This window comes from Triturus cristatus, chromosome 6, assembly GCF_964204655.1.
Source record: "Triturus cristatus chromosome 6, aTriCri1.1, whole genome shotgun sequence".
NCBI lineage: Eukaryota > Metazoa > Chordata > Amphibia > Caudata > Salamandridae > Triturus > Triturus cristatus.
The window spans coordinates 75,260,088-75,276,433 of NC_140589.1; the positions used below are offsets into that span (position 1 = coordinate 75,260,088).

Sequence of the window (16,346 nt, forward strand, 5' to 3'; positions counted from 1 at the left end):
TTGATGATCTCGCATCGCCATCTAATATTAAACTTTTGATTTGTTTTGTCGTTGGGGTGGCATTAGAAGCTTTTGAGGAATACTCAGGTGGGCAGAAAGACTCCAAGACAGCGGAATTCCAAGCCTAAAGCTCAGTAATATATTTAAATCAATCCTCATCATTAGTTGGAATTGGCACAAATATAACTCTATTGCCACAGCAATTTGCAACAATCCTTCTTCTTTTGAAATAACAGCCTCCCTTAAATCAATCCAGTTCCAGTCATATTCAAGATCTTTTAAGTTAGATTTAAATTTTCTTCTCCTTTTTAGGCGGAGATTATTTTTCCCCTTTTTAAAGAAAAAAAGAGCAAACATTGTCTACTGATTAACCTTTTTATTTCCCCATTTTATTTATCCAGAAATATCTTCATGTATAAATCATGTTTTAGGAGAGGCTTATGATACAATGCTTGCCTATCTGAGGTAACTCTTGTCAATATTTCTTTCCGCTTAACAATTTTATATGACTTTCAGTGAATTCTTCAAAGAACCTTGTTAAAATTCACTATATCTCCTGTAGAATTCCATGAGCTTAATCCTACTAATGGAAAATCAATACAGAATGAAACAATCTAATGATGACTGAAATAATTATTTATTACATTCATGTCAGATAGTAAATCGAAAGTGGAATACGATACATACAATCAAATAATCTGTAAGGGGCTGGCCTCTATTAGAGATGTGAGTGAGTGTTGCAGGAGTATCATTATTGATTCTCCCATTCACAATCAAATGGTCTGAAAGAAGAAATCCCTTCTTATCTGTTTTTTGAATTTGGCGGAATAATTCCTAAAGAAATATTCAAGGCCTCTTCCCTATGCCTGTCTGAGAAAACTCTTATCACATGGTGAGGCACTTTCACATTTAAGTCACCCACCAAGGCTACATGTTGGCAATCCTCTGATTGAGAAATCCGAGATATGAATGGGAACAACAATTTAATCAGGGGAGAATATGGTACATCGAGAGGAACATATGCATTCACAATAAGCAATGATTCATCTGGCTTCTAAATTTAACTTCTTTACGCAGTGCACTAAATTAGACGAGTGAACCGAATATCTGTAGGACTATGTTTAATTCGTGTTCAATTGGATCGCTGTTCCCCCACTCGCATACCCTTCCTAAAGGGTCTTACATGCAGCTAAGGACATAGTAATTATCAAACTGGAATTCAAAAGATCACTATATTTCCTGAATACATATAAGATCAGCTTTTAAGTTGTTTAATTAATCCAGATCTTTAAAATCGCTAGTATATCCAGCCAATTCCAGTAGGTGACTATTAAAAGATTTCTAACTACTTTGGGAAAAGCTATTCCCAGAGAGCCATTACAATTCAGAGCACCTGCTGGCCAGCTCCAATGTCTAACGTCATCTTTGTCATCACTGGGCATTCACCTAGCTGTTTTGTCTTGATTTAAAAAAGAAACCAATCTTTACACCTCTCTTATTGATACTGTGCGTTTTTCCTTTTCCATCATATAAGCCCATTATCTAGGTTTTCGTCGGCCTTGGGGAATTATGCCAAGCGGCCTATTTTTCCTTTACTCTGAAAAATAGTATAAAACATCAATACCACGACTGAGCACGTAATCACAATTCAGCACAATCAAGTTCGCTACTACCCTAGGTTTAAAAATAGCTCTTGATTTGTTACCTGATGGAAGATACAATATTTGAACTGTTTAAATATCACACCTATAACCCATCTTTTTAGTGCATCAATATCAGAGAATCAATTCAAAAGAAACAATCTATTTAGTGTTGGTGGCTGCTCACCAAATATCACAATAAAACCTGGAATATTCGAGATATTTGAATCAGTCGAGACGTTTGAGCAGGTACATTTTTTAACCCTTCTGCTGATTTCCATTTATTGGAAACAGAGAAAAGCTTGGCATCGGGATTGCGAGGGCCTCTGGTGGATGCAAGGTTTACTCTATCAGATGGCAGACAAGAAACCAAATTGATACTTAGGGGCTGATTATGATGGCGGTAAACCTGCCACCGGCAGGTTGTCGGTGGCAGGTTCACCCTCATCGTACTGCGGTTTTCCGCCCACCAGATTACTATGGCGGGTGGAAATGTGGCGGTCGGAAAGTCAGACTGCCATGGTTCTGACAGGCGGTCATTTTCTGACCGCCAGTCGGACTGCCTGCATAGCCCAGAATTGTGGCGGTACCTGTTAGGCACCGCCGGTCACATTATTATGTCATTCCCCGCCAGCCTTTCTATGGCGTTTAAACCTGCCGTGAAAAGGCTGGCGGGAATGGACATCGGGGGCCTGTAGCGGACCCCCCTTCACCCAGGGCCCATTCTTTTGGGGTTGGGGGGCACCTATGGTGCCCCCCAACATTTTCCTGCAACATGTGGCAGGCACCACATGGTGCCTGCCATGTAGTTCAGGGAAATGTACACAATGCAGTTTTTACATTGCTGCGGGTGCTGAAGCCAATCAGCAGTCGCCGCAATGCAAAGAATGGTGAGTCCGACCACCACAGTGGCGGATGCATCCTTATACTCCCTGTGGGACCACTACCTTTTAGGCGGGCAGTCCCACTCCCTGAGACGATGGCGGACGGACTGGAGTCTGTCCGCCATCGTAATCAGCCCCTAGGTGCCAGACGGATTTGAAGATCAGTCATAGTCAACCAGACACATGGAGTTAGAGATTCCCAAGGAGGGTCCCTTTCAACCACTCCCTCTGGCAGGGAACATGTATCCTGAAGTGAGGCGAAGTGTCGTTTCTTACTCTGCCATTTTTGTAACCGTCGTTGTTTTTTCATTTTCCGTTTTTATGCCAATTGTTTCGCCGTGGCTTCCACAGTGGGTGCTGAAGAATCTTTGATAGTCTTCTTTTTCTTAAAAACAGGATACAATGCACCATTGGGTTCTGGATCTATCTTGGCAGGAATAGGAATTGCTTGTCTCTACTGGCGACCCTTCAAATAGTTTCTTTTGAGTATAAATCTGAAATATCTCACCGTTACCCCTCCTCCTACTTTTTTCCCTCCATGTTGCACAGCGTGATTTGCCTACCTGCATCTCAAGGTCTTTAAAGGTAGACCGTGGCAATATTGATTGATTCCCCCGTGGCATAGCTCCAGAGCTGCCTGTATCAGCTTATGCTGACTCTGAGATAAAGTACAGACCCCACCCCTACCTTCGGACCAGGCTCTGGAGGACTGCAGACTGAGTGTCTAAAATAGGATCTGAATTATTTACTGATTTTTTTATTACAGTTAAAATAGAAGATAACATTACTTCCAAAATTTGCAGTGATTTCGAATATTCCACGTACTTACCAGGTAGATAATACGAGGTATGTAAATTCAAATTGAGGTTACCAGTAACTCAACGGACGGGGGGACTTAGGAGCCGATTGCGGAAGGCCAGTCACCGCCAGCCATGCAATGGCGGTCCTTCCTCAATCAGACCGCAAGATTCCCCCTGCCACATAACGATGGCGGAGGGAATCTTGCTCGGACTGTGGCGGACGCAAAGATCGCCACGAGTCTGCCATGGGTCTGCCAAAAGCAATCTAACAGATTGCCTGGCGGATGGATCAGATAGCCCTAGCAGACACCGTCCAGCAAATTAGGATGCTGGCTATTGCAGGCCTTTCCATGGTGGCGATGTCGCCTTGAAAAGGCTTGTTGGGATTTTTGACAGGGGCCCGTTGTGGGCCCCCATGTGTTGGGGGGAGGTGTGGGTGCACTTGGGGGGTACCCATGGTACCCCTCTACATTTCACAGCACTACATGGCAGGCACCGTGTGGTGATTGCCATGTAGTGCAATGAAATGCACAACATGGCATTTTTACAACACGGCGGCTGCTGCTGTTAGCATCACCCGCCGCAATGTTAAAGTGCAAGAGCCGACCGCCATGGTGGCGGTCACACCCTGATCAGTTGTGCATGGCAGACGCTCCCGGTTCCCACCAGGATGGCGGATGGACTCCAGTCCGCCATCCTAGTGACCTCCTTAGTGCGAGAAGTACTGCTAAGTAATTTCATTGTAGTTGTTGAGGATTTAATGGAGAAGTACCAAGGAAGCCTGAATTTTGTATCAGACACAGACTATCTATTGGTTTCAATTTCAATATCTGGCAAAGAAAAATCTACAGAAGATGTTCTAATTGATTCACTCTCTGGAACAAAAATGCCATCATGATAGTTAACTGGTTGGGTGGACCTTTTTTTCAAGTCTCTATGCTCTAATGTTTCTTTTATCTCAGGAGACTGCTTTTTATGGATCTGTAGCAAGGTGTTACCAGTATTTGTCTCCATTATTTGAGGCTAGAACCTTTAAAGCATTTTGATGGAGTGATTATCTTTGAGGGGGTTAGATGTTGTCTTCATGCATCATCTTGTTGTTATAAACTTTGCAGATTGCAGCTTCCTTACTATCATTATGATCCCACAGAGGCTGGAAACTCAATGAGGGCCTGTACTGAAATGTTTATTCAGTCAAGAACATTGTCTCGTTAAGTTCTAGTCTATCCTAGAAGTCTCAAGCCGCAGCTGGGGTCTCTTTCACAGAAACCATTTACTGTGAATAGGATCACCCCGACATCTCGAGACGTTACACTCCTATTGCCCGCTATTTCAACCTCACACGGAGCCTTCACCACAGGTGCTGCCCAAACATCGAGGGGGAGACACACAGGACAAATAGATAGGGGAGAGTACTAAACCAGACAGCAAATTCAGCGACGGGAGCACCTATGGGAACTTCTGTACAATCACTGGTCGCAGAAACCTTGGAATCAGCTGTTATGGCACAATGGAGAACTCCATTCTAACAGACACACAAAGCGTTCGCTGGAAGGACAACATTCAGACCAGGAAAGCGTCAGCCTAAGAACTCAAATGCAAATTCACTCTATGAGCACGCATCAATTTGCACCTCATCAGCTCGGCGCGCCAAAGGCACCAAGTCCACTGATCCAAAGAGCGGGATAAGAGGGGAGGCAAACCATAATACCTCAAGTGTCAGGTAATCCCTACAAGACTTCTGTCTCTCCCTTAGACAGACTTGCTCCTCAGAGTGAGGATGCCATCGGAGGAGTGAGAGATCCCTGCCTGGATCTCTCACTCCTCCGCCCAATGCGCACCCAGACCCGGCCAGGCTCAGGTCTGAACCCAAAGTTAACGGCTTGCACAAACTACAACAATCGGTGGCCCCGCCAGTATCGCTGTCAGTTCTACCACCCCCAGCAACTTGTTCCCAACCCAAAGGCTAGTACGGCCGGCCGCCACTTTCACACACATATATTGTAACGTACAGGATAATACCAGAGGAGTTTGTGCCTTCAAAACAGGGTGCAAAATGGAGTACAATGAGGTAATATTGATCCCAAACACCTTTACCAAAGGTTATTTATTCCCCAATACGCAGGAGGAATCTCCCAAGAGTTTTTCAATGATTTCTCTGATATTGTTGCAGCGTGGAAAGTCAAATTCCCCCTTCGTCACAGACCAAATATCGGAATATCACATTCACTCAAATACATTCATTGGTGGGGCCCATAAAACCAACACTCACACTTCATTGATCTGCTTCCCTAGAGGGATAAGTTTTCCAAACGCTGATATGAAAGGAATATCTTTTCACTTAAACCCTAACGCACATTGAATACTTTTATTAACTCCAACCTTGTGCTATTCCCCTCTTTGGGTGATGAATCAGTTAGTTGCATATATGATTTAGTGATTCAATTCATTTATCTATACTCTTTTCTTATTCTAGTTTCTTCAAATAATCGACACAACACATTTATCAATTAATCAAAACATCGTTTATCTAATTAAATTGCAAATTGTTAGAAAATCATTGTCCAAACCGCAGAACATCATATTTACCTTATCTGGCTATTAGTCGTCCTGTAAGTCAATCAAGTTGTGGAAAAATCTTTAAATTCATCAGTCAGGCCGCAATTCAGTCTATCAAAGAATCAGGATAACAGCTGTCCCGCAGTGTCACCGTCCTCTCCGTCAGCATAACGTCAGGAAATTAAAGTTTGTTCAAAGAAGGACTCCTTAGTAAGCAAGCCAGCAAGCCCCGAACTCACTATTCTACCGTCTTTTTATAATTATTTTAATGTCAAAATGTATCAAGATTCAGTTTTAGACAGTCCTCATTGGTGGATTTGGGGTCACTCGGTAAAATTCTCACATAGTCCGCAAGATTAAGTCATCGCACTTGCTGGTTCCGGTTTTAAAAACAGTCTATAGTTGAAGTCCTGGCGAAGCTCCCAGGGTGTCCTTGGTGGGAACATCTTCTCCTGGGGTCAGGACGAGGCCATTGTTGCTGGCGGTGGCGCAAGCGCACTTCACCCAAAACCTCGTGAGACAGCAGCAGTCACGTCGTACTTTTCAGTCAGCCATCTTAATGAAGGCCCAAATGGTCAACTTAAGCAAAACAAACACAAAAACGTAATTAAAACATAGAAATGGCTAATAAAATGTTAAACCCTCACTAATTCCCCTATGTGTAAGTAATTATCTAGCATAATAGCAACATTCAAAGCGTTTATACTCAGATTGTGCATTTTACATTCAGTGCAGCAATGTCATCTGGTGCAACTTACAATTTACATCACAAAAGCAATATATATCATGCAATATTCTAATTTTCTACCATTAGTATGCGTACATATATTAGTATACAATTAGTTTAGCCATGCAAAATGCAAATCCCACGTGTAATTATTTTGTTAATATAATTGGTAAGTTTCCACTTCAAACCAATTAATAATATTACTATTAGTTCATTATTCAGATTAATATAAACATGCAGAATGGGGGGGTATACAAAATGTTGTACTACCCGCTCCAGCAATATTCCCTTTGAATAAAGCTGTGTCTTTGCATTTACTATTTCTCATTGGAAAGTCCACTCAGAGAAAGACGCCTGCGAATGCGGTTTGCGATTATAGGGTGTCGGTTGCCGGACTGCGAGCAGTATTTGTTGAGTAAGATCACCAGTTCAGGACCTCAGTGAGGCTCGGTCACATAGTCGTGTTCAAATATTGTCACAAACCTTGCCCAGTTTCACTTGACCACATTTGTATGAGGACAACCACTAGGTTCTGTTCCAAAATTGTAATCCCAATTTGGGCACAAACCCATGTTTACATCCATTTAGGAGGGCACGCAGTGACAATGAGGATCTCAGTGGTCCCGGAACCATTTTAAAGAGGTGGTCCCCAATGATCCCAACCCTATAGTCCTGTGAGGACAGCGGTGCAGGCTTTTTCCAGTACTAAAGTTAAAACTGTTAGTAGAAAAAAATGCTGAATTACAGTAAAAACCTTGCCATTGCACCAAAGAGGATTCTGGAAGGTGTAATCAATATTTCTGCCAACTATTGTTCCCTTTTCATGGGTCTTTAGATCCGGCCTTCATTTTTAAACTTGTTCCCAGATAGAACTTTTCTGACAAAGTGTAAAAGGAACTGAAATAGGTCAGTTATAATTGAAGTCCTGTAGATTTCCCCGCACAGGCCTTGCTGCACTGAATGTAAAATGCACAATCTGAGTCCCTTCCAAGAGGCAATCTGTCATGTTCCATGCTGAGGACAAGTATGGATTGCTTGATCTTTTCCACTTGTAATTTATAAATTTCTCTAAACACCTCCTAATAAATCATATCTGTATCATGAACATATACTACCTGTTATAGAAAGATGATCGGAAGTTAGAACTCGCTGGTACAAAAAGTGTGATTTGGTGTTTTTCATATCAAAGCTGCAATCTGGGACTACGGAAACTGTTTTGAAGCTAAAGAATTTGGGGGGATATCATCAACAAGGTGATAACAAATTAGCGCCGCTTTTGCGTCCGTTTTTGGACGAAAAGCGGCGATAATTTTATCGCCCAATCAGCAAGGTCACGCTATCGCGTGAAACCTTGCATTAGCGCCTGTATTCTGAACGGCCATCTTTGCATCTCTAATGAGATGCAAAGTGGGCGTTCCTGCCCTGACGTAACTGGAGAAATGTCGCTAAGCGACATTTCTCCAATTATTAATGGGCACGCTAACCTGCAGAGCGACAAGCAAAGTAGCGATAACATCTGTTATCGCTACTTTCCTTACGCCTGCTTCAAGACTGACTTAGCCATGATATCCTATGAAAGGTGGATATCATGGCTAAGTATGTGAGAGGCCCTATCATCAAGCTATCGCCAAACTTTGTAAGACTATAGCTGGATTTCCAGCGATAATCTCACGTTTGGCAGTTTGCGCTAGGATTTTTATCGCTTTTGAGATAAGCGTTGCTAATAGCACGCTATCTCAGCGATAAAATTCCAGGTTACCCGGCGATAATTATTCTAGCGCTAAGTGCGCTTAGCGATAATTATCGCCGCGCCTTGATGATATGCCCCTATTGAAGATTCACTTCAAGAGGAGAAAACAGAAAGGACAAGAGATTTTGCATAAACAAATACAACTATTATTTACAAAACGAGGTGAACAGTAGGGGGCAGCTCCACTCAAGTCTAAATAATAATCGCAGAAATGCAATGGAGACTCTAACGACACATACTGAACTCCAGAAAAAACAAGAGACATTTATAGATTGCTAAAAGCATTTAAATCCCAAACATTCCACCCCTGTGGCTAATATCCCAACGAAGTTTCAGTTTCAACTGCAAAAGGCTCGAAAACACCATTTTGCACACTAAGGGGAGTGCCACACCAGGCATAATTATATTTCCAATTTACCACTGAAAATCCCAGGTGAAGTGTGAGTGAATGAGGGGGGCGGGGGGTGCATCATTTGAAAAGTGATAAATCTGTGGCGTTCACGAACAATTTGAAGGTAAAGTTACCCTACAAAATGTATGACCAATTGTGCTTACATGGCGTCAAAAGGAAAAGGAAGGAAACAGCCAAATTTAAACCAGCTGTAGGTGAAGACGTTTCCTGTGAAAATAAATCTTGCTGAGAAAACCAACAAAAGAGATAAATGCACATTTCTGCCAAATATTGGCTGGCAGAGAATCCGTCAAGGGTACCAAACAGGGAGGCGAGAGAGACAGAACTCCTGCAGCTTGTGTGTCGTAGATATCCTAGAGTGTAGTTTGGAATTTTAGTGAACACCTAAAAAGTTAGAAATATTTCCAAATAAACGAAGAAACTTACAGGAGCAGATTTTGATCCTGCAAAAGTGATTTGCCTCTTTTCATGTGGAAAAAAGGGGCAAGGGTTTTATTGCAAATTATCCCTTCAAATGCTGAACCTGAAAATGTTTTGCTTATCTGTGATGGCCTCCCTTTCTCACCTGAGATGGGATGATGAACTTTGATGTGAAGACAAAGGGGCCGATTTACAAACCCCTTGCGCCACTTTTGCGTCACTTTTAACATGGAAAAAGTGACGCAAAAGTGGTGCAAGGGGCTTGTAAATCTGCCCCAAAGCATTTAGGGGCAGATTTATGTTTCCTGGCGCATCCCTGCAAATCAGCAGGGATGCGTCAGGAAGGATGCGTCACGCAAGTTTACCCTTACGCCACCACAGATGCGCCGCATTTACAATGCAGCGCATCATGGCGCAAGGATAAACAAAATGCGTGACGCATCTGCTGGCATAAGGGCGGCTTGCTGGAGTCGTGTCGCAAGCCCGACGCAACTCCAGCAATGCTCAGGGGCTGCCCATACCGAACATGCTGCTTCATGCCTTACGCCTGCTTCAAGCAGGCGCAGGGTTTTGACGCAGCAGCGTCGGAAAAGTGACTCAGTGAAATCTTGTAGATTTCACTGCGCCACTTTTCCGAGGCTTTTTCCGACAGAACGCCCACCCTGCATACATTAAACCTGACACAGGTTTAATGTAGCGCAGGGCTTTACAACGTGACGCATCTCCTAGGAAATTCCAACGCGCAGAACGTTGTAAATCTGTCGCAGCATGGCGCATGGTTTACGCCGGCGCTGCGTCACAGAAGTGACGCAACGGCGGCGTAAATGTCTCGTAAGGGGCTTGTAAATCTGCCCCGTAGCGTTTGGCGCTCGCCCCGTCCCTCCCCCCTCTCCAGACTTGGGGTTTCCCTGGTCTGATAGCCAACTCTGCGAGCAGAAACCTGGGCCACCGACCATGTAGTCAGAACGTCAGTGTACGTCAGAACATCAGCCTGGCAGTATCCAACAGAAGGCAAGAGAAGCTGCTCCCAGGTGTGCCGTAGAAAACTCCCAGAATGTCCATGGCCATTTTTTTTTTCAATGTCACACTCCCTCTTTGAGAGTTGGAGGAGTCCCTGTGGCAGAGTTGAGGGACGCGTTTCACTGACAAACGTTTGATTGTGAATATATCCCCAGACCAGCTTGCACCTTATAGAGATGTATGAATTAAATACATACAGCTATGGTTATTTTTGGTATCTCCCATTGTGCTTTGGCAAGAGCTTTCTGGGTCCTGGAGAACTGGTGCTCAGAAGGTCTCCACTAGAATATCTTCAGTAAACATCTCACTAAAACTATTGGTGCACCTTAGATGAGTGGAATGTCTGCTGGGCACTGATTGGCTGTAAAGAGCCATTTTAGATATGGCAGATTTTCGGTTTGGCCCTGGTCCCATGCCCAAGTTCACCCTAAATAGACCCATCAATATGAGTATTATTGATTCATTTAGACTTGGGAACAAGAACAATATTTAAGAGATATCTGATCAGGACGAATACTTTGAAAGATGCTATTGCTTCTAGGCTGGGAGTGAGCCTTGGGTACTGTTGGAGCCCCGTACCATGTAGAACTGCCCAGCCAGGAAAAAGGATTTCTGCTTTGTAGAGACAAAGGGGCAACCATGGTCTGTAGCCAACTATCTGCAATAGATATCTGTACAAACATTAATTCAGTCAATCAATCAATCAAGGACATATTGGGGCAATTGAAGGGCTCTGCCCTTTGGTGAAACCCCACTACTCCTTGAACTACCTGGCATTGTGGGAGCTCATGCTGCAAAATTTCAGGCAAGAGAGGGGCAGAAGGGCTTCACCGCTGAGCCCCTCGTCCAATGCGGATCACTGTGATCCTTGAAATACTTGAACCATTTGTCCACCACCTAATAGTTTCAGGGATATTACCATTTACATTTGTAGTAGACCTCAATGTCAAACCAGTGCGACCTCCAGCTCTGAGTGGGAGACCGTGGTCCAGCGAATGCCTTTGAGATCATGTGTGTTTCCTCTACTGGAATTTATGGCCATTAATGAAACTCTAGGTTCTACCACACGCTATTCCGGAGAGGGTTGTCTGACGCAATATTGAGGAAGCAAATATTGTGTAGACAAAAATGTCTAGAAATTTAGTGCAATGTGGCTAGTATAGATTCACCATTCTTAACTCCACATCTGCATACCTTGAAGATACTTATATATAGTCACGGTACAAATATGTGGAGTTAAGTATAGTTAAAGTTTGTTACCCGTAGAAACTTACCTTCACATTAATTTTGTCCTCCATATTCTTGACACAATATCTTTTCCACATAATATTTGTTCTCCGGTATTTTGTGCAAACAGCCCGAAAGGAGCCAAATCTATCTTCTATGACACGTGTCTCCTCTGAAAATTGATCTACATCAAATTCTGACAGAAACTGATACTTTTTGTCCACTTCTCTCCCTCCACAGACCACTAGTTTCCCAATGTTTCCATTAACCAGACAACATAGAGCCCGAGTCCTTGTCCAGTGGTGCATTGTTCCAATCAACTGCCTACATTTGAATAAATATAGTTTGCAGTACCCTGTGGTGTCAGAGTATTAACTACTGAGCTCTAGCAGTCAGTCATTGATCACAATCACTGAACTTTGCAATATCATATTTGGCAGTACTGTTAGTACTTGACGGCTGTTTTCTAAGTGCTTATTTTATAATCACTTCCCTGCAGACTGCCAAGTCTCCTCAAGTTGTTACAAATAAATATACAATCCCTCTGTCGCTCTGTGAAACTGCATTATTGCTCAATTTAATCATTTAGGTTCAGTGTCTGTCAAGCGATACTTAAAGCAAATATCTTTTTATGGATTTGTTGTTTTTTGTGGATCTGGGAAGCTGGTGTGTGGACCACTAAACAACAGGGCTCTGCTAAACCACGTGCTTCAATGTCCCTAAACTATGGTGACCATTTGGCACCTTTGTTTTTTTTGTAAGTCAACAATAAGTGTCCATAAATTAGCAGGATGAATAAAAAACAAATACTACATATTAGAAGCAGTGAATCTTTTACTGTGGGCACTTGAAGCAAGACCTAGCACATGAACTGATATTCACACATTCACACTGGTCAGGCCTCAGTGGTAAAATGTATAGTGAACCCCTTTCAGGGACTTAAAGTACTACATCTGACATCTGTCATTATGTCTTCAAAAAGTAAGGCCTAGCTGCAAAGTGCTCAAATTTAGAAGAACTATACTATACTCACTTAAATATTGAATAAGGGCTAAATTGCTAAGTTGCAAGGCAAAATTGTTGCCTTGCATGCAACGTGCTTGCTAAAAATATGTGGTTACAAACCTGTACTTCTTTCTAACTTTGGCTTAATAAAAGATTGCAATGCCATATTTGCAGAATATAACTAATCACTGAAAATGACTTTTCAAAAGGTTGCTTGTAAGTGAACAAATTTAAGTCTTGTGGGTGTAATCACTTGTCCTTGTTTGATTCCCATAATTAGTTTCTGTCACACCTTCCCTTGTGTGGGAGGGGTATGAATCTGCCACAGAACTGAGTTGTCCTGAGTACAAAAGGCTTCAGGGCACAAGATTCCCTATTGTTTAAGGACAGAAAATCATTGTTCACACCTCTTCCTGGGCAATGGATTGGTCAGTGGTTATTGTTTGCTGTCTGCGCCACACTTATCAAGGAAGTTTAATATAGCCTTAGAGTCTGCCTTAGCAGGATCTACTGCCCACTAAAGCCCCGCTCCAGCATTAAAGGACTGAGCCAAAGGTGAGGGCCTTTAACAAGAAAGCGGCCCTTTATTTGGCCGCTAGAGCCCACTACGGAGTGCTCTAAGGTTATAAGTACATTCCACCCCTAGAGGGCAGAATGTTCTACTTTGTAAATCAAATGCCTCATGGCCACAAGAACAGCTGTGAAAAAATATTACAATGTTGGAGCTCTGGGCTTCTACTGGCCTTTAGATGCCCGGAGCTCCCACCATTCCAAAGGTCTAATATTGATCGAAGGTGCGTTCCTATCAGGGATGATTCTGTCGACTGTTTTGATTACTAGGAACCAAAGTAAAAAAAACAAAGTGGATTCCTTTAAACCTCTGAGGTGCCATACACTACTAGAAGCCTTACTCCCAGGAAGAAATGAGAATAGCATACCTTCAAGGGATGTGTGTTGCTTCAATCATAGTGAGGCTGGTAGAGGTTGTCTTTTGCAAGAGCGAAGTAAAATGTGTAGACAAACCTGAATAAGGATACATCGAGCTATCCCGATGAAACGGGGACCAGGCCACTGTGGGATTCATTCTACAGCAAACCGCAGGAACTAGGGCATCCGGCTAAAATATATGGGAAACTGTAGTACTTTAGATGTGTTTAAATTGTGGGTTAGCTCTTACTGGAACCTTCGCATGAGGAGCATTCTCTATGGTGTATCATGATGAGAAGGGGGGGAATGTTGATCTTCAAAGAGTGGCAGTCGAACAGTCATAGAGTGGAGGATATCCTGCGTGATTGTCCTCCACCACTGTGTTGCTCTCTTTTTGTAATAAATTTACCTTCCAAATCCAGAAGGCTCCTTGGTGATTACTACAAAATTAATGTGTGGTATGTGGCTGAAAAACCTAAATGAATCATACACAGTCTCTTGTGGGTCAACCGTATAACTCACTGTACCCCCCTCCCCCCGCCTCAACTCAGAGAGTTTCTTGCAATAGAGAAGACCTTAGGAACATTGCCTACTGGAAAATCTCTGTCTTCCTGGGGAACCTGTGTTATTTCAAACCCCTTTGAACCTGCGATTCTGCGAAGCTTCTCTCAAGGTCAGGGATGGTGGCTTATCATTACTCACCAGGAATAATGAATCCAGGGCATCTATTGAAAAAACACTAACACTTATTGCAACTGGACTATTGGGTGGGAAAATTATTTTCGGTCTTGGACCCATGGCCTGATTTCTAAGGAGCAATTACTGATGATTTGTAGTACCACAACTGAAGATGAAGAACCTTTTCAACAAGTATCAAAAGTTGGGTGTTAGAAAGTTTAATCCCTGAAAGACTAGGAAAGGGTTGAGATAACCAATTAAATAGGTGTTCTTCCAAGTTTGTATCCTGCTCAGATCCTTTTGCTGAAAGCCGGACCTCGTAAACAAGGTACACCACCTCGTGGAGCCCTGGCCCGCCTAAAGCTCGTGTCTTGCCCTAGTGATGGATTCCAATCTCCAGAAATGTTTCAAAGTGAAAGGTGAGCCGGGAGAGTGGGAAAAGGCATCAGTGTTCGGCCTAGGCGACCTGTGTAGCAATGACTTCAAGGTCTGGTCTGCTCAGGCACTTTTTACAGTGCGGTTCAGAGCATTATTATCAGCGTCGGGCTTTGACAGAAAATAGGCCTGGGCACCAAAATAAAGGTGAACCCCATTAGTGAATTATAAAGCTAACAAAAGTGGCTCTTGTTTGCAAATTGGGGCAGATTTGAACTTGAAAAGACACACTGTATACATGTTCTGCAAGATATGGAAGACTGCATGGATTTGTGCTCCCTGCAGGCAATGTTTGTTTCTATATCAGGGAAATCAACAGTAATAAACTGTCTCAGCAGACCATAAAACAGGCCCACACCCTGACTTGTCAGGCGAACCGGTTGTGCACTCTAGTATGCTCCACCTGAAATGTATATAGTGAGCATAATTTTGTTATCACATGAGATTTAATGCCAAATTGGAATGCATGGTACAATTGGCTCCAAGACAACGAGTATTTTTCCCTCTCCTTCTTGTATTCATGTACATTTGATTTTAAGCTCTGCATGCTCTACATCTATTGCTAACAGGACTTGTTCCCCCTTTTTGGTGCAATTCAAATGCATTGTGCACCGGATTCTATGTTAAAGTATGTATTATTTTCTGTAGGTTGTTCGTTCGTCCACTGTCCTGAAGAGGCTCTAAATCATAAGGGTCAAAACGCGTCAACACTACCTGCTGTTGGAGTCTTTTTTCAACCTCAAACTTTCTAAAATAGAACTTTGGACACACACTAGGAAACAGAGGGCAAAATTGTCCTCCGTGTGTGCACCACTTACAGACGACCTCCTGTAAGGACTGCGCGATAAATAAGGAGTACAGCCATATTATGCAAAAACAACTGCAAGACTGAAGAAAGTTTCTAGTTGTTCACGAACTGTAACTAGTATTGTATTTGTAAATTGTACAGCTCAGAATTGGCAACTATTTTTTCTTGTTCTTTTTTTTCTCTACTTTTTGTTATATATGTATATTTGTTTTGTCAAGACCCTTTTACTATGCACACCTCAGGTACCTGTGAAGATCACTATGCTTGTCAAAAAGTCAGAATAAATTATGCTTTGTATAATAAAATACATCACCAGTGATTAATGTAAATTTTGACAGTGTAAATTACATTTGTAAAAATCCATTCCCATAATATACCAATTTTGTTCATCTATATTGTTCCTCGACCAAGTATTGTGGGATCATTTGAGCAAACCCCTATTTGAGAATACCAATCTGGCAAGGCAGCAGGGCCTAACAGCCTACCAGTGGAACTATACAAATGTATGGCAGATACAGTGGTGCCCCACATGCTTAATATTTTCCAGACAGCCAGGTTAGAGGGTGCTCTCACGGCTGATCAGGCTGGCCACTATTGTAGTTCTTCTTAAGAAAGGCAAACCACCCACGACTTTTATCTCTTAGAAGAATATCTCTCTGCTGAACTTAGAAGCTAAGATCCTAGTTTAAGCCCTGGTCAACATTCTCATGCAGGTAATAGCCATGGTGGTCCATCTGGATCAATCCGGATTCATGCCCCATAGGGGCACTAGACTAAATTTGAGGCACCACTAAGTAGTGCAGCATGTGACAGTGGCTCACCGTGTCGAAGACGCTGTTCTGCTCTCCCTGGATACACACATGGCTTTCGATAGTATAGAATGGCCAATTGAATTTGCAGTCCTGCCAGACTTGATTTCAGCCCCAAATGTTGTTCATGGCTTAGACTTTTATACTGGGATCCCCTGGCAAGGGTGAGAGTTAATGGTGGACTTTCCCATCCTTTTGCCCTGCACAGGGGTACGCAACAGGGTTGCCCTCATCCCCAATGATTT

At 42.8% G+C, this 16,346-nt stretch overlaps 1 protein-coding gene across 4 annotated transcripts in view; it reads left to right on the forward strand.

Annotated features, from left to right (window-relative positions):
• Positions 1-16,346, forward strand: part of LOC146813780 (uncharacterized) — a 222,294-nt gene that overhangs the window by 183,706 nt on the left and 22,242 nt on the right. For 2 of the 4 annotated variants that reach the window (XR_014962900.1, XR_014962899.1), the window contains one exon: positions 15,133-15,796. The exons of the other annotated variants lie outside the window; for them this stretch is intronic. The gene's annotated coding sequence lies outside the window, so the exon portion shown is untranslated. Of the gene's footprint in view, positions 1-15,132; positions 15,797-16,346 lie in introns of those variants that run through there. 4 annotated transcript variants of the gene reach the window in all.